Here is a 19446-nt window from a genome sequence, read left to right on the forward strand (position 1 = left end):
GTCTTCATTTGCAAGTAAAAGTCTCCATTGTGCTTTTGGGCTTAAAGTTGTCAAAATTGCTAGGGTTTATTATGTTGTTTTGAGGTATCCCTTTTCTTTCCTATTGTCCACCTCCCATTACATATTCCCTATCATTTTATTTAAACTTCCCTTCCAAATTTGCTAAGAGTCTAAAACCCTATCCCTCTCCCCAACAAATCAAAAAATTAAAATCCTAACCCTACCTCCCATAACATCCTTGTAAGTAAAATTGTATAATGATGTATATGCAATGATTTTTCCCCTAAAACTCCCTGTTTCATTATTATTCCCAATTTCCCTTTAAAAGTATCCCTTCCCTAACATTTCCCTTGTGCTTCTTGTCCCCTTAAAACAACATTTTAATCAGCAGTTTTCAAAGCAGAAACAACAGTACATTTCAGCCACTTTGCTCTTGAAACCATGTCAGAAACCGAAACCGACCATGAGCAAAGTGATGACCGTGAGCTTCTCCAGGTCAATGCTCATTTGGAGAGGTTGCTGACCAAGGCCAACCAAGGTAAGGACTTGCTCAGGAATATGAAGAATCACTATTGGGCGAGAATGCACGTGTGCAAGGCAAAGATGAAGATGTTCCAAAGGCGGTTGGCCAAGGCACAAAAAAGGAGAAAGAGGCCCGATCCCCTCCATATCTTGAACGAGGCTTCACTGAAGGACCAAGGCACTAAATAGCCCAGCCACAGCACAAATCCCAAGAAATTTTGAGTATTTTGGGTAAATTTTGGTTTTTTCAGGCAATTACAGGTTTTCTCCATTAACAGGTCTCACCCCCCGCGCGACCCTTCATCCTGGCAACTCCATTTTGCAAAAACTCAGCATTTCCAAATTTTTCATGAGAAGTTACATATGCTCATCAATGGACTTGATATTTTATGAAGTTTTGGGCCTCCAGAAAGTCAAAAAAGGAGCAAAAAATGACTTTCTGCCACATTTTTGAGACACAAAAAGCAGTCTCGGGAGATTGCAATTTTGGAGGGGCAAAGGACCACCGAATTCAGAAATTCCAGTTGGGTTGGAAAGTAGACTCATAGACCTTTCCAACAAGCCTACTCTTGCCTGATTTGGACACCTGGAAGTGCCCCAAAGGTTCCCTCAAAGGCACGCGACCCGTCAGGCAGAGGCGCGCGACCTATCAGGCAATTTTCGCAAAATTTCACTGTACAGCTCAGAAAAACGCAGATTTGACCATGTTTGACTTTTTGGAGTGGATTGTTATCCTCCTTGGTGTAAATAATGTAATTTTTTGATACTTTTACACTTATGCATCTCTTCTATAAGATTCATTCATGAAATAGGTGAAAATTAAATGAATGAATTGGTTTCTTAGCTTATAGAGGCAAGTTGTTTTGACTGCCTAGATTTTAGTGCTCAGTTTAGAAGTGGTTGAAACAACTCCTAGGATAATGAGATCGACCCCTAGAGGCAAGGAAAGGTGTTAGCTTGCCTATATTATGTATTTTCTTAGTCATTTTTAGTGGTTGGAAGGTTGGACTCTTAAGGGAGAAGCTATCATTGTATTATTCACTGTATCTCTGCAATTTTTGGCTAAGGAAGACCAGGGTTTTGCAGTCCTTTTTGGGATTCTTGTGGTTACATGTATTGATGGTGTGTTTCTCTATGTACTTGTAAGTGTGTTATGTGAATCATTTCCTTTCTTTTCCTTCTGCACATTAAACAAATGAAGTGTTAAAGTAGAATTCATGACTGTCATGCTCTGCTTTTAAGTTTGTTTAATTTCAATGTTTTCGACTGTTTAAAGGGAATTCAAGGTTATTGCTTGCTCTCTTTAACTCCTCACCATTCATTCTCATCCATCCATCTCTATTAAAGGCATCAATATTGTTTCCTACCTCGCCCCAAAGAACCCCCTGCGAAAACTGTGTCCAATCCCCGCACCTAAAATTGCCATTTCCCCAATTTTCCACCAAAAACCCTAAAACTCCCAAATCAACCCTTTTGATCAGTTTACTAGCCTAAAATCATTGTTACCCTATTGGTTATCTCGCCCATTGAAGATTTTGACCGAGATAGACCGGAGAGAGCCCTCTCCAGCCCCGTAGGGCTAGCTACGAGGCTAAGTGGTTTGATGTTGCCTTGAGGTTTACCTTTCTCAGCCTGAGGTGAAATTTCAAGCGCTAACAAGCTGGACCCTCAAGTGGAGTTCTATAATCTATAGGTTCAGCTCCAACTGAACATGCGCCATGTCTGTCTAAGTGTCGCACATCCCTGTGGCTAATTTGCAGATGTGGACCTCGACTGGATCCTCCTCTGGAATGGCCAATTCTAGGACCATTCTGCATAACTCCTCCATGACCTGCATGATCTTCTTACTTTGGTTGGTCGCCTCAACCTCAGCAGCAATGGAAACATTTCTATGTAAGGCCATCTGTTCATTTTTTATCCTCTGTTCGCTGATCACCTAGAGGGCACAGTGATCATGGGCCCTCAGCTCCGCAATTACTCCATCCTGCAAGAGGTGGAGTGCTTCGTTGCTGATGTGCTTCCAAGTTCAGTCCAACTCCCTTCAAGGTGCTAACAGTGGGCCTGTCAGCCTCATTTTCCATGTTCAGTGCTCCATCTGGTAGCACTATCGCACTAGAATCCTTCATGTGCAGCATATTGGCAGCCTTTGATGTACCAATAGCCAAGCTGGTAGACACCGTACCAGCATGCAACACACGGGTCTGCAACTCTTGCAACCCGGTCTAGATGGCCCCTAGTTTGATCTACTGCTGCTTTTCAAATTGCTGCAGGACCTTCGTAGTGACATCTATGACTCTGTCACTGATGTCATATAAGTCGCCCTCCATCAATGTGATAGGGTCCAGCGAGGTCTTGGTCCCTTTGGCTTTTTTTCAGGACCCTCCCTTCTCCAGCTCACTCGGGCACTTAATGCGGGTGTACGTCTCCTAAGGGTCCACATCATGTTGCTCTATATCCTCCTCTTCGGTCTCAGGTGAAGGTGACTATGCACCTTTTTTAGATCTCCACTCTATGCCACCTGTTTGTTTTCCCACCTCCTTTCCTGCATGTTTCACCTGGGCCTTCTCAACGACCCCCTTTTTCCTATTTTTGACCAACTACGCCATCTTCAGCTTGGCCTTCTCCTTCTTCTTATGTGCAGCGGACTTGCTTCCTCCCACTGCCAAGTCCATGGTAGTGCACCACTCCACCAGCCATTTATCAAGCACCACATCAATGGCATCATCTATGGCCAGATATGGCAATCATACCACTTCTGCGTAGGGTCCTTCTACGCCCTGATTGATATTCGATGGAAATTAGCTTTAAACTCAGCATAGCTCTATAGGTTAGCATATACCATGGGCAACAATCGTGTCTTGCGATTAATGGCCATCTTGATATTTATTTCCATCAAGATCCAGAAGATATCACTGTCCCAAACTCGCTCCATGCCCTTGGTCACCCATAGTAAAGCATACTTCGCTACTTCAGGAAGGTCTAGCGTGACCGAAGGGAACTGGCTCTCCTTTGTTAGCTCCCACACTACTAGCACAATCGAAAACAAGAGCCACGAGTAGTGGAAGGTCTTGCTTTTCTCTTGCGCTTTGCGGCAGTTCACCAAGAACTCTCCGCGAAGGTAGTTCGACTAGTTAAACTGGACTCCTTCTGCACACTGCTATGCGAGCATGATGACAAGCGTCAGCACCTCATCAACACAACACTTCCACATCACCTTCCCTGCAAGGATTTTCATTTCCACCTTCACAACGGAGTCACAGATGCTAGAGATAACATACCCGCGCAACTTCTTCACCAGCTTGAATTTATCCTTCATTGACTCTGTGAGCACTTGCTCACCACCCTTGGTGCCAAAGATCATAGCTGGATTTTTGCCTATATATAGTAGGTGATTTATGTGGTGAATCAGCATATCTGTGATGGGTATCAGCTCCTCTAGCCACAGACACCCATCATGCACCAAGCACAGCAGTTGCTTGATGACCAAAATTGTCATTGGGGTGTAGTTATAGTGCGACACCCAGAGTAGGTTTAGCAATCCTGCCTTCTCTACCCCCTTGAGCCACCTCTGCAGCTCCAAGGTGGTCATTCCCATATTTTTGTCTATGATGCAGTGCATCAAATGCTCAGTCGCCAGGTGCGGGAACTTCTCGTGGTCCGGCAAGTCCTAATCTTCAAGCTTCAATATTGGCACTCGGGCCAAGTGCGGACCGTTGAAAGTAATTTCATCTGATAGTAGAAGGGTTTGTAGGGGATTCTTACTCTCATTAATGTCCTTTGGGACCTTGGGTTAAAGCTTGCATGGAGGGAAATACTCCGGCAACCATGTAATAGGGTCCACACCTTGGGTTTCAACCTCCTCTACTTCCACTCCCACATCCTCATTGTCCATCGAGATGTCTTTGATATCCTCCTCCTCTGCTTCTAGGTTTATAGCCTTTCCTTTCTCCTAAGGAGTGGGCTTTGGAGGGTTTCTCCTTGGCGACGTGTGCACTAGTATGGCGGACTACTTGCCCTTCTTGTCCTTCACGGTCTCCTTGGTTGGGGTTGGCTTTGGTCTCGATGTTTTTGGCAATTCAGGGACCTCTGCCAATACTTCATTTGCTTCTGCCTTTCTCTCCATTTCCTATACATTCTCCTCAGTTGTCACTTCTTCAGTGTCCCTAGCTTCTACGTGTCTCGACATGATGCTATTCACTAGTTCTTGTGTCTCCTTTGACAATTGTTCAAACGCCGGACTCACTATCATTTCTTGAAAGAATTCATGGTTCATGTGTACCTGAGAGCACAATAAGTCAATTCTGAAAATCCTAGGTGTTTTTGGTTGGAAAACTACTTTTAATTTATAGGGCATTTCGAATTCAAATCTGACCATTCCCCCAAGATTGGTTCATTAATGTCGAATTGGTGGCAAATTTTCAAGGATCTAAGCGATAAATTTCATCTTAAATGCTGACCTCCTACTCCGTTTGACCTCACTTTTGTTGTCTTTTCATGAATAGTGACTTTAACAGTAACTTTCTGGCCGACCTGCATGATTTCTCCTTGGGAATCACAACTCCCGCCGTGTTGTCGTAGACTCGGTGACACGTCCTTGCTTCGCACCATCTTCCAATCGCGCAGCTCCCCAACTAGGGTAGTGTAGTTTATAGTCCCGCACCTCCTTTTAGTTTCCTGGAGTGCTAAGACTATGCTACCTTCATTTAGTCACATCGCTGGACCATCGGTGTATGGCTTCCAGCAACTACCATTCACCTTTCCTGGGAATGGTTCTCCATTCAACTTGACCAACTGTATTGCTCCTCCATCGGCAATCTCCTTAATGACATAAGGCCCTAACCAATGCATCATAAAGTTCCCTAGAAATTTATCAAACTCACTATCATATAGCAAAACCAAGTCATTTACCTTAGATAAGTGCAACTTAATGTGTCGATCATGCCATGCCTTTTCACGCTGTTTTTGGACTTACTGGTGAAATCTAGCAAAAAATATTTCTACCTCCAGATCATTTAGTTGGGCGAACCTTTCTTCTAGGGCTCCATGATCCATCATACCTATGAGTGCTGCTATGCATAGGATAGGCATGATATACTCCATAGGCATTACCACTGCAACACCATAGACAAGCCTAATAAGTGTTTGTTCAGTCAACCTCTTGCATGTTGTTCAATAAGCTCATAATACTGTAGGTATGCATAGGTACCAATCACTCCACTGAGCATTTCAAACCTTGGTCAACGTGTTTTTGAGCTCTTTGTTGAACGCCTCCACTATCCTGTTATCCTGTGGGTGATAAGGTGTACTCTTTTGGTGGTATACCTGAAATTCCTCCGTCAGTGTGCTGATCATCTAATTCAGGAAGTGTGTACCACGATCACTCATTAAGATCTTCAGATAACCAAATCGCATCAGTAAATGCTCAAATAAGAACTTCGAGGTAGTCACACCCATGCAATCCTTCACTGACTGTGCTTCTACCCAACGAGTCAAATACTCTGTTGCAGTGATAATGTACCTCACTCCCGTCTTTCCTTGTGGCTGAATGGGTCCTACAAATTCTATCGCCCACTTCTCAAAGGGTTGCAATGTCATTTGTTGATTCAAAGGCATATCATCCCTTTGTGATGGCTTGCCAGTCCTTTGACACACATCACACGCCCTGCAATATGCTTTTGAGTCCTGATGAAGAGTTGGCCACCACAACCCTACACGTAGAATCTTCTATGCAGTTTCTCTCCCTATATAATGGCCTCCCTCAGTGCCCCCATGAGCGTCCGCATGGATGCTTCCTCTTTTGAACTCAAGTACATAACATCGTAATATCTCATCAGTCCCCATCTTGTATAGATGCATAGCAATGATAGAGAAATCTGCCACACACACCACTAATTCCTTCTTTTATTGGACAATATATCCTTCTGGTGCAGTTCCTGTTGTTAGGAAGTGTATTATATCCTTGAAATGACCATCTGTAATGCACACTACAAATAGCTACACTTCAAGCAAACCTTCTTCCAAGTTAGTAGGTTCCTCCCCTGTTTCGATGTGCGACATATGGTATGGTCCCGCGTTCAATCATCCAAGCTTCACAACCACTTCAAAATCATACTCATGGATCAATAAGAGCCACGTATAGATTCTCCTCCCAACACATGCTTATTGATGAGGTACTTCAGTGCGAAGTGATTCGTATACATCTTAAAATGGCCTCCCAGCAAGTAGTGCCTATACTTCTAGAGCGCATACACCATAGCTAGCCCCTCACTCTCAGTGGTGGAATAATTCTTCTCAGCTTTGGAAAAACGCACACGCAGATCATCCTGCCCATCATAATTTTCTATCATTCACATCTTTAGCTTCCCGAAGCGAGTTCTCATCATCCTCCTACATTCTCGTCAATCATCAAAGCTTCCCTTATGCATACCCCACCATCTTATGGGCGTAGTGCGTAGTGCCTTGTCCAACACCTGGAAGCGCTGCTTTTCTGGTACCTCCCTTTCAAATGCATCCAAAAATATATCTACCCCATTCAGAACATCATAAGTAGGCATATTCCTTACCTTCGAGGACACACAACACAGCGATCGGGTCATCATGTTGTAATTCAGCGTAGTTACTTCATGTGACCGATTCTGCTAGCATTCTATTTCTTCATCAGAGTTCGATGTGCAGGAACTCTCACGATCCCATGTAATCCATCCATCCATGATGGGACTCACCCAATCTTGTCTTGCACTATTATCTTATAGATACAGTCCGGATCATCATCACTTTCATAATCATGGATTGGTTCTGTATAGTGTGATCTTTAGCAGGATCAAGGGGTACTACTAGTTCTGTATAGTGCGATCTTTAGCAAGATCAAGGGGTACTACTACGCGCAGTGATTTCTTCTCAAAGATCATCTTTTTCTTCTTCAAATTGATTACCCCATTCATATTATTGGCCCAGTCAATTTTGAGGAGTGTAGGATAGGGATTGCTGTCATCCACTATCTCTATTACTTCAAAGTTAGCCAGTGTGCTCGCTTCCTCAGTATCCACGGTCACCCCCTGCAATCACCCCATGGGGATGATCTTTTGCTAATTCGCCATCCTTAGCTGAATCAGAGACCATTACAGTATAGGTATCCCCATTCACTCCCAAGTCTGCTTCAGTAGGATGTTTTCGTCTGACCCTAGGTCCAAAATAACCTGATCCATTTCATACTCTCCTATCTGCACGGTCAGTCTCATCTCTCGTCTCATCATTGTTTTATTCTTACCAATCTTTCGTATTACACACGACTCACCTAGTGTGGTTCTAGCGCATCTATTTATGAGATCTTGTAACCCTTTCACAACCTTACTATCACCTAGTAACTTCATACAGGTCTCCAAGAAAGTTGTGAGCATAGAGGGGTCCATCTCCTGCTCAGGCTTATCCTTGCTTCTTGAGGTGGAGGCCTCAACAAAGCTCTTCTCAGCTTCCATGAAGGTTTCGCGTGCACACTCCAAATCGAACTTAGCCTCCTTCAGTAGAGCTTTGCAAATGTATGTACTATCTTCTAGCTATTTCCCCTTGTCATCTCCTGTCGTGATTCCACTTCTAAGCACTATATTTACATTTGGATCCTCTTCACGCAGCTCAGACCTCATCATCTATAGGTTCTGAGTCCGCAGAGGGTAACGCCCCTTTGTCATGTGTCCTAGCTATCAATGTAGGACAGCCTTCCATTTCATGATCAAACAACATGCAATACTTGCACGACGAATGCGTTGGATTAGTGCAATCGCGGGCATAGTATCCTGGTCCTCCACAATTGTAGCTAATCAATTGTCCTCGACCTCTACCAGGTCCTCCTCTGCCTCGGCCTCTTTCGAGCCCCTGAAATCCTGTCTGCACCATTCCTCCGCTCTAGTCAAGGGGCCTTGTTTCTCCTAAACTGAACCCTATATGCATGAGTTCTATCCATCATCAATTCATAGCTCCTACAACTACGCTCATCATGTCCTACTGACCTACAAAATTTGCAAAACAGCTGTTGCGGTGCCTATACAAACTTCTGTAGCAAGTGATAGTTATCCGTGCCATGTTTTCCGGCTACCTAACAGATAGCACACCATAATGCAGGCCCCGTGCTAGGTCCTGCTTGAGCTTCTGGCTTTAAAGTCATCAGTCCTCCTCCTACAATATAGTTTGCAAAGACTGAGCAATGGCCTTTGTCATGACCCTGGCAACAAGAATATTCCAATTTTAATTTGTCCTTGAATTAAAATCGAATTTAGTCTCACCAGCCACTTGGAAACAATTAATTAATTCATTATGGATTAATTAGTTGGAGAAATTCAAGTTAGAAGTCTTTCTGAAGTCATGCAACTGTTGTCCCTTAAATTAAGGAGATTAACCCTTAATTAATGAGATAAGATTGAGTTATATTTGAGTTGTAATTAGTTAGCTTAGTTTACTGAGTTAAGTACAGTTAGATTAGTTCCAAATTGTTTGAGGAACTAATTGTGAGTTATCAGTCAGTTGTTGCATGCATGCACTCAACCAGTGTACTCCAGATAACAGAAGATTCCCTCATAAGAAACTCATGCATGTCTATTCTGAGAAAGACCTAGTTGAGCTAAATGTCAAGGATAGTGTACTATCAGTTGCATGTGTTTTCCAATAAAGGAAACTCATGCATGGAGAAAAGGTAAGGTTCCTTGAGGATTGCGCAGTTCTAACATGGTGTGAGATCAGTATGAGAGATCAATTTTCCACTTAGTTGGAGAATATCATCCCAGAGGAACAGTGCAAGGAAATAGGAGCTTGGAGGGTAGAGGAGAAGGCTTGTGAGAAGCTTTGATTGCCTATGAGCATCCAGGAGGATTGTACTGAGAGCTGGCTAGCTGTGAGAGCTAAGGCTTTCTATAATTCTGATGTATTTCCACCTTGTATGATAATATAGATAACAGAGTTTTTAGCTGAGGCTTTCGCCTGAGTGTTTTATGTATTTCATGTGCATTGATTCTTCTTCTTTTGGTTATATGTGTTCAACTTGATCTTCTCAATATTTAAGCTTCCGCAAATTGATAGTAGAAGTAGATTATAGTATTTTGTTTTGGTATATTGCATTATCAAGTTAATCTATAGTCATATTTTCTACATAGGCCTCAGAGCGAGATTTGTAGAGAATTTGCAGAATTTCTACATGGTATCGGAGCCAAATTTATTAGAGCTATGAAAAATATATAGAGAAGAGAATTTGAAGTTTGAAGTTTGGGGTTGCAAATGAAAATTGAATTAATATCATACTTCAATTGAGATGGGACATTATGCGACTAATTGCCCATCAAATAAGTCCAAGAAGGGATCCTCGGAAGGATTGGAGGGTGAGGCATTAGCCTCTTCGTTCAAAATGGCTTTAACCTCCTCGCATGCATGGTGTCATCAATGATTGGTTGTGTCTGGTATATTGATAATGGAGCCTCATTCTACATGACCAACGATAAAATTTTATTCAATACCTTGGAGGAGAAAGGCCTCAAGTTGCACATAGAGATGGGTGATGATGAAAAGTATAGTTTTTCAAGAGTGGGCATGGTTACGTTTCAAAGGGAGCATGGAATTCCTATCACCTTGACAGATGTGAAGTATGTGCCTGGACAGAAGAAGAACTTGGTATCAGTCATGATGTTGGAGGAAAAAGGCTACGATGTTGTCCTCAATTAAGGAAAGGCATTCCTAAGAAACATAGCCACGGGTCAGACCAAGAGGATAGAAATTCGGGCGAAGAATCTTTATAAACTAGAGGTAGATGATTGTGCAACATTGAGTACAAAAGAAGAATTGGTGCAAAGCCAAGACATTGGTGAGTTGTGGCATAGACGGTTGGGCCATTTGCATCATGGGGCTTTAAAGATAATGCAACAAATATCTACAGGACTTCCCAAAGGTAAACTTGAGCAAGTTGACACATGCAAAGGTTGTACCTTGGGAAATTACACCAAGTCTTCCTTTCATGATCGAGATAGTCGAGCAAAGGCTATCTTAGAGCGACTTCATACTGATGTGTGTGGAATATTCTCGACGACATCCACAGTGAAGCAAAGGTATTATGTGATTTTCATTGATTATTATTCTCATAAATGCTATATTTATTTCATGCAAAAGAAGGACCAAACCTTCTCAAAGTTTTGTGAGTTCAAAGCTTTGGTCAAGAAAGAGTCAGGGAAGAATATCAAGGCCTTGAGAAGTGACAATGGTGGAGAATATGTCTCTCAAGAGTTTAAGGACTTCTATGTAACGGAAGGAATTAAACAGGAGTTGACGGTACCTCACAACCCACAGTAGAATGGGGTGGCCGAGAGGAAGAGCATAACTATTGTAGGGGTAGCATGGGCAATGCTGCATGACCAAGGCCTACCAATTCACTTTTTGGTTGAGGCATTCAACACAACAGTACATTTACAGAATAGAAGCCCGCATCACATACTTGGGATGAAGACACCAGAGGAAGCTTTCTCCCGTAAGAGAACAGATGTGGGTCACTTCAAGATCTTTGGCTCATTGATATATTTCCATGTGACAAAGGATGCATGGAAGAAGCTTGAGCCGAAAATAGAGTTGGGGATACTTTTGGGGTACACTGATACACCTCACAACTATCGGGTGTACTTTCCTACCAGTCGGAGGACAGTCATTCGCAGAGATCTCAAGTTTGTGAGCAGAATGCCATGCAAGTTTCCCTTGAGAGGGAGCTCCAACTATAGGCTGTGAAGGAACTGTTGGTTCTTAAGGAGGAGGATCCTCAGATTGATGTGGAGCAGTTGCATGTAGAGGTTCCAAGAGTGGATACAACCACTCAAGCAGAGTCTTCGAGAGATGGACAGAAGTGCACAAGAGAAGCTGACAAATTGTTGGAGGATGCGAGAGAGAATGTGGGAGCACCATTTTCTCAGCGTATACAAAGGAGGTCACTTGAGAGGTACACTGGATACATGGCCCTTGCTAGGGAATGTGTTGAGACCGAGCCATTTTCCTTTGAGGAAGCAGTGCAGTAGCTGATTTGGGTTTGGGACTCCATAGTTTGTAACAGTGTTTGGGACGTGGTTCCGAGACCGGAGAACAAGTCAGTTGTGATTTACTGTTTACTTTACAAGGTAAACCAAGATGCTAATGGTAGTGTGCAGAAGCATAAGGCAAGATTTGTTGCCCGTGGCTTTTCATAGGTCGAGGGGATTGACTATGATGAGAATTTTTCTCCTGACGCAAGGTATTCATCTATCAGATTTATGTTGGCACTATCAGTACAGATGGCTTGGAAGATCCATCAGATGGATGTGAAGACTGCATTCCTCAATGGCGAGATTAAGGAAGAGGTGTAAATAGAGCAGCCAGAAGGTTTTGAGACCTTCGATCATCAGTCACATGTGTGTCAACTCAAGAGAGCATTGTACGGACTGAAGCAAGCACCACGTGCTTGGTACACCAGGATAGACAACTACTTCACCGGGTTGGGCTTCACAAAGAGTGAAGCGGATGCGAACCTGTAAAACATCGTGGTGAAAGGTAAGCTGTTGATCATTGTAATTTATGTTGATGATCTCATATTAACTGGTGATGATCAGTTGATCATGTCTTGCAAGGAGGACCTTGCAAGAGAATTCGAGATGAAAGTCATGGGTTTCATGCATTACTTCCTTGGCATGGAAGTGTGGTAAAAGGATGGGGAATTGTTTATGTCTCAGGGAAAGTATGCCAACAAGATACTCAAGATATTACACATGGAGAACTGCAAGCCCATGTAGACTCCTCTAGCTGGTAACTCGAGGAAGGAGGATGCTACTTCAGGAGATGTAGTGGAGGTGACTGCGTACGGGAAGCTTGTGGGTTCACTGATGTACTTAGTGAACACACGACGATATTTGTGCTATGCGGTGAACCATATGAGTCAAGCGATGGTTCAGCCTACCAAGATGTCTTGGAAGGTGGCAAAGCATGTATTGAGATACCTCAAAGGAACATCTCAGTATGGATTATGGTATAGATAGATAGAGAGAGTGAAGCTATAGGGATTCACTAATGTAGATTGGGTAGGGAGTCCATCAAATCGGAAGAGCACATCAGGAGGGATTTTCAACCTTGGGTCAGCGGTAGTTTCTTGGTACATCAGGAAACAGAGGTTGGTTGCACTCAGCTCGGTAAAGGCTGAATACATGGTTGCAAGTCAGGCAACATGTGAGGCCATCTAGATGCGAAAAATACTAGTTGGTTTGTTTGATCAGAGGATGGATCCAACTGTGATCTGTTGTAATAATCAAAGTTGTGTCAAAATCTCTAAGAATCCAGTATTTCGTTATAGGTCTAATAAAATTGACATCAAGTATCATCATCTCAGGGACTATGTAGCGAGGAGGATCATGTTGTTGTAGTATATTTCGACAGAGGAGCAAGATGCTGACATTTTGACAAAGGCATTGTCAAAGTGTAAATTTGAGTTCCATAGAGACAGTATCGAGGTGGCAGATAATCCCTTTCTTGTTGAGAGGGAGTGTTGCAATGTGGCAACAAGAATATTCCAATTTTAATTTGTCCTTGAATTAAAATTTTGAATCTAAATTGAATTTAGTCTCACGAGTTGCTTGGAAATAATTAATTAATTCATTATGGACTAATTAGTTGGAGAAATTCGAGTTAGAAGTATTTCTGAAGTCATGCAACAGTTATCCCTTAAATTAAGGAGATTATCCCTTAATTAAGGAGACAAGATTGAGTTATATTTGAGTTGTAATTACTTAGCTCAGTTTACTGAGTTAAGTCTAGTTAAATTAGTTCAAACTATTTGAGGAACTAACTGTGAGTTATCAGTCAGTTGATGCATGCATGCACTCAACTAGTGTACTCCAGATAACTGAATATTCCCTCATCAGAAACTCATGCATGTCTATTCTGAGAAAGACCTAGTTGAGCTAACTATCAAGGACAATTTACTATCAGTTGCATGTGTTTTCCTATAAAGGAAACTCATGCATGCAGTCAAGGTAAGGTTCCTTGAGGATTGCGTAGTTATGATAGGGTGTGAGATCAATGTGAGAGATCAGTTTTCCACTTGGTTGGAGAATATCATCCCGGAAGAACAACGCAAGGAAATAAGAGCTTGGAGGGCAAAGGAGAAGGCTTGTGAGAAGCTTTGATAGCCTGTGAGCATCTAGGAGGATTGTACTCAGAGCTGGATAGCTGTGAGAGATAAGGTCTTGTATAATTCTGATGTATTTCCACCCTGTATGATAATACATATAGTGGGGTTTTTAGCTGAGTATTTCTCCTGAGTATTTTATGTGTTTCGTGTGGATTGATTCTTCTTCTTTGGTTATATGTGTTCAACTTGATCTTGCTCAATCTTTAAGCTTCTGCACATTTATAGTAGAAGTAGATTATAATATTTTGCTTTGGTATATTGCATTATCGAGTTTATCTACAGTTAGATTTTCTGCATAGGCCTCAGAGCAAGATTTCTAGCGAATTTGCAGAATTTCTACACCTTGCACACCTCTGGTCGAACCATCTTGTCCTGCTTCATACTTTGCATCTCAAGGCACAAATTCTTCAACTGCACATGGATCTACTGAACTCGTAGATTTGGATCTTGCATCGGAATTTCATTTAGTCTCATGGAAATCTCCAAGCCCTCTGCCTGAGTTGTTATCCTCTGTTGCGACAACGCACTCCTTAAGTGTGGTAGTAGCGAAGCTACAAACCACTTGCAATGTTGTCCATCTATCAAATTCATGTTCACTTTGCAGATTGTACACTTCAACCTCTGATCTAGTTCCCAAGGCATCTCACCTGGCTACATCATGGTTGCTTTGAATACCACAATCGACTGCACCTCAAATTTAGGCCTACTGAATTCTCTATTCAGTGATGCTTGGATGTCTGCTACTCCAACATTCGGGTTATCATTAGATTATTTAATATACCAGATTAGCGTGCGATCTTACAGAGCACTAACCAGTGTCACCTTATTTATATGATCATCTGTAACACCTTAAGCTTCCCATACAACCCTCACAATGAACTAGAATTGGTCCAAGTCCTCATTTCCCAAGCCTTTGAACAAAGGAAACTTCATTGTATTTTCCATACTGAATTACGGTGGAGGTGGAGGTGGTACGAGTGAAGTTGGAGGTAATGGTGGTGAGGTTCGAGGTGGTGTGGGAGGAGGTGGTATTCGTGGGAATCCTTGTCTTATTAACTGAATAGGACTTCGCGGAGAAACCTTTGCTATTTCTTCCGCATCACCTTGCGGAGGAGAAATAAATGGACTATACTCTTGGCCCTTTTTTCCTTCGTTCCTGTAAGCTTTTCTAGTTCTTGTAGCCCCAAAAATCAAGGTCGCTTCATAGCCCATTTTTCCCAAAATAGCATTTTAATCCAGGTATTCAACATTTTACATACTTACCTCACGGTCCTTTGAAAAAGCGTCGCTCCACCTCACTATAGCTTACTGAGGTATCGACCATGAATTCAGTCACAAATCCTCCTATGACGCAATCGAGCTAATGATCGACATTGTTATGACCTAAATCTACCTCAGGCTAAGAAAGGCAGGATCTAGGGTAACATCAAACCATGCTTAACCTGGTAGCTAGCCCTACCAGGTCGGGAAAGGGATATCTCCTTGTCAATATCAAGAAAATATGATCAATAAAGCTTGAGATGACTGATAATAGACTAATTTTAGGCTAGGTATATGCTCAGAGGAGTTTGATTGAATTTAATGTTGGTTTGCTGGCTCAAATGTGAAAGGCAGATTTGGGTCTGGGGAATGGACTCAGTCTTGTAGAGGTTTTTGTGGGGCGAGGTAGGCAAATGGTTTAGTACATTGAAATAAGTGAGATGGAGAGTCTTAAGACTAGTGAGGAGTTGGAGAGGGCATGAGAGTCTCAGGAATCCTCTTCAAATAGTTGAAAACATGAAAAACTAAACAAACCCTAGGTAGAGCACTGCAACATCAATGATTTCTACCTTTATCCTTGATTCATTTAGTTCCACTGAAAAGAGAGAGATAATGGCATACATAAAAACATGTAAACTTGAATTACAGAAGGAAAAAAAAATACCAAATCAACTTGCCACAAGAATCCCACAAAATGTTGCAAACCTGGTCTATTCCTTTGCCAAACTATAGAGATGAATGTACAATAATGATCAAAGCATTCACAAGAGTCCAACCTTTACAAATGACTGAAAAAGTACTAGATATAGGAAACAAACAACTCATGCTAGCCTTTAGGGGTAGATTTCATGAGTTTAGGAGCTGTTTCAACAAGATCTAAACTAAGAAATGAAAAGTAGGCAGTGGAACAGCTTGCCTCTAAGACCTAGGAAACTGATTCATTCAGTTCAAAACTACCTTTTCATGATGTATCTACCTCCATGAGTGAATTTTCAACATTTTTACATCAAATTCCATCAAGTTACATCAATTTACATCATGAGTTTGACCATGAGAGAGGGAAAAGTCAAATTGAGAAAAAAACTAGGCGAAAAATAGAGTTCTTGGGCAAAAATAGCAATTTTCCATCCTATGCACCGCGCCTCTTTCCCTGTGCGTAGTACCTTTTTGCAGCTGATTTTGGAGGCCTTCCCATGCACCCAATTTGCTGAAAGTGGGGTTATTGGAAAGGTCTATCTGTCTACTTTCCCGAATAGGTGGAATTTTTGAATTTGGTGTCCATTTGACCCTCCAAAAGTGAGTTCTCCCAACATTGCTTCCTGTGTGGCCAAAAAGGGGCAAAAGGGGCATTTTTGAGGTGTTTTTGACCCTTTTGGAAGCTCAAAAATTGACAAAAATTTCTATTAATTTTTGGGTATTCATAATTTTGAATGAGAAATCCAAAAATGTAGAGTTTTCCTCTAGAGGAGGTCCCTAGAAAAAGCGAGCACCGGGTGGCACTACGCACGAGGCAGAAAAACCTGTTTTTTCCTCCAAAAATTCAAAATTGTCAAAAAGTGTGCCAAATTTCTTGAAATTTGGGCTAAGTGACCTGAATAGAGTACTATGTTGGGCTAAGGAAGCCTCATCCAAAATCTTGAGCTTATCTTTCTCTTTCTTCCTCCTCAAAATTTTCCTCAACTTGGCCTTTAAGGTCCTTATTTTTGCTTTGCAAACCTTGTTTCTTGCCAAATAATGATAGGCCATGTGCCTCAACATTTTTTTCTCCTTATTTGCTTTCTCAAGTAGCTTTTCCAAATGCATGTTTGCCCTTTCAAGCCAGGATTCCTGATTAGCTTCAATCTCTTGCTCAAGTGGTGTCAATTTAATTTTCTTCCTCTTGGTTGCTTTCCGGTTTTCTCTTTTGTTTTGCAGCTCCATCATTGTCTGCTGGTCTTCCAACTGTTTGTTCCTTTGCTCAAGGTAGTTTATAATTCACTTAGCTCTTTTCAGGTTAAGAGATAGGGCATGAATGTCAGCTTCTTGTTCCTTGATGATCTCCTTGAGTTTGAGCTTTGAGAGCCCATATCAGAGTCATCATCCTGAATGAGAATGAAATCTCTCTCTTGACCTTCAGAAGGTCCCTCATCATGCACTGTTTGTTTACCTTTGTCCTGTACCTACTTTTTTGTTGATGGAAATGATATGCCTTCCACCCTAGGTGGAGATAGTACTCGCTTGGCTGCTGCAAATAACCTCCTTGTGGCCTTTTGATAGGTGACAAATACTGGCACACTAGTGGTTTGAGTCTCATGCACCTCTTGCTGATGTGAAGGCCCTCTTGCCTCTTGAAAAACTGATGGGGTCACTTGAGGGCTTATGAAAACCTCATGTGAAATGAAATCATCCCATGAAACATTCAGCAAACTCAGCTGATGCAAAACAATGATCGTGATCAATGCAAAGTGATAGATGTTGTTGCACTGCTGATGAGGAGGTTTCCTTTGCACCAATGTGTTCATTTTCTCAATATTCCGGCACATGAAATAGGGGATGTTCATCATCCTCACTCTAGTGAAATGCATCAATAGTCTAACATGATAGGTGTACAAGCGAGAAAATCTACCTTCACAGCTGAAGTATTTGATTATGAGCTTAATAAGTGGAGCATATGTGTCCTATATGTATATAAAAGGGAAGACCCTACTGATTTGCTTCTAATAGCCAACCTTGATATAAGGCTCATAATGCTCTTTGTCCACTAGTTGTCCTTTGTTCCACTATTCACCCACACTCGGAATACCTGTTACTTCAGCTATAGTTTCAGGTGTCAAAGTGAATGTAACACCTGCCAAATTGACCTGGCCATTGTGAAGATGAAGGACAAAAAGTCTAGCAAGCTCATGGTGGTATTTGACTCTTTCCACCATCTCACAAAAATGATAGCAAGACTGATGTTTGAAACATGCCACTGCAAGAGGACAAGCCAATAGCTCTGTGAGTGTAGTGGGCTCCTCCCGGATGTGTTTTCCTCCCTTGTGTGGTTTTCTTGGTGCATGAATTTCTTGGGACGAATCACTTACTGTTTCCTCATCCCTTTCATAAGGTGAATTTGTTTCCATATTGGCCATTGTATGGTGTTTCAATCATAAGTATGAAGAGATTTTAAATGAAGAATAGGTGTTTTCTATTTAATGAACGAGACTGATGAGGGGGATAGTGAATGAGGGGTTTTTATGCTAGGTATAGTGGTTTTAGGGAGTGATATGGTTAGGGTATATAGATTAGGGTTTGGGAATAATAGGAATTAGGTATTAGGGTTTGTTTTTGGGATAGGGGGATAGATTAGTGTGAATGAGAAATGGGAGGGAAAATGAAATGAGGGAAATGGGCAATGAAATTAGTGAAATGTAGTGAAGGGATGTGAAAATGATTGCAGGGAGCAAACAACAACAATGACAATTTTTGAAAACCCTAGACAACTTTTTCAATGGACTTTTCAACAAACTAGGGTTTTATATTTCACGTATTGAAACAACATGAAAGCTGACTAAAACCTTTGTAATGGCACTTAGGAATGTTTAACTTAGTTTTGAAATGAGGTTTGCAAGATTTGGAGCTAGGAGGAGATGATTTGAGTGAAATTCGGGTTTGGAAGGTAGGTGCACCGCGCCTAGACATAGGTGCACCACGCCCCACTGGTGCATCGCGCTTATTCACTTTCCAGTGTTAAAACTGCACTCTATGTGCCACGCCAACCAGGTGCGCCGCACCAAAAGAACTTTCACAGTTTTCGCTGCAAATTCTCTTCTTCAGCCTCAAACGCAATTTGGCTTTGTCCTCTTCCACTCTTTGGCACAAATGAAGACTTTAACATGAAAAATACTTTATATACAAATGAGTTTGATTTTTCATTTAAAAGAAACTCACTTTTCTAATGTTTGCTTTTCAGTTGTTCTTTAAAACTTTGTTTTGGTAGTTTGACTTGCTTTTTACCTTTTAATGGACTAATGCTTTGAATTTCTGACTCTTTTGTAGGAGTTGGAGTGCAGGAGCTTGGCAAGGTGACCCAAGGTTGGAGATGGTGCTTTATGACATATGAAAACAATAAAATTACATAAAATTTGTACATGAAATGGAAAATCCCTGTTTTCACCTCAAAATAGAGTTTTGAGGTAAAAACCCTTTATGGAGCAAATCATCAGTAGAATTTGTGATTTTATGAATTTATTAAATATCCTCATGTGTCTGCTAACATTTAATTGAGCTTTTGAAGACCATGGTGGCAAACCCTAGACCTAATGAGACCTGAACCCTAAAATGACTTCTGTAAGTGTAATGAAATAAAAATGACAGCAGATGATCTGAATTTGTGAAAATAGGCCAACAGGTAAAAATCATGAGGGAAATTTGATAATGAACCACTGCCATCAGATGATCCATGACCTAATGGAATGCAGTTGATTAGATGGGACACCTAAAATGCATGCAAAAAGAGAAATTTTATCACTGAT

The sequence above is a fragment of the Pinus tabuliformis genome, chromosome 5_1, assembly GCF_031772625.1.
Source record: "Pinus tabuliformis cultivar Carrire ecotype Pingquan chromosome 5_1, CPIR1, whole genome shotgun sequence".
In the NCBI taxonomy this organism is placed as follows: Eukaryota; Viridiplantae; Streptophyta; class Pinopsida; order Pinales; family Pinaceae; genus Pinus; species Pinus tabuliformis.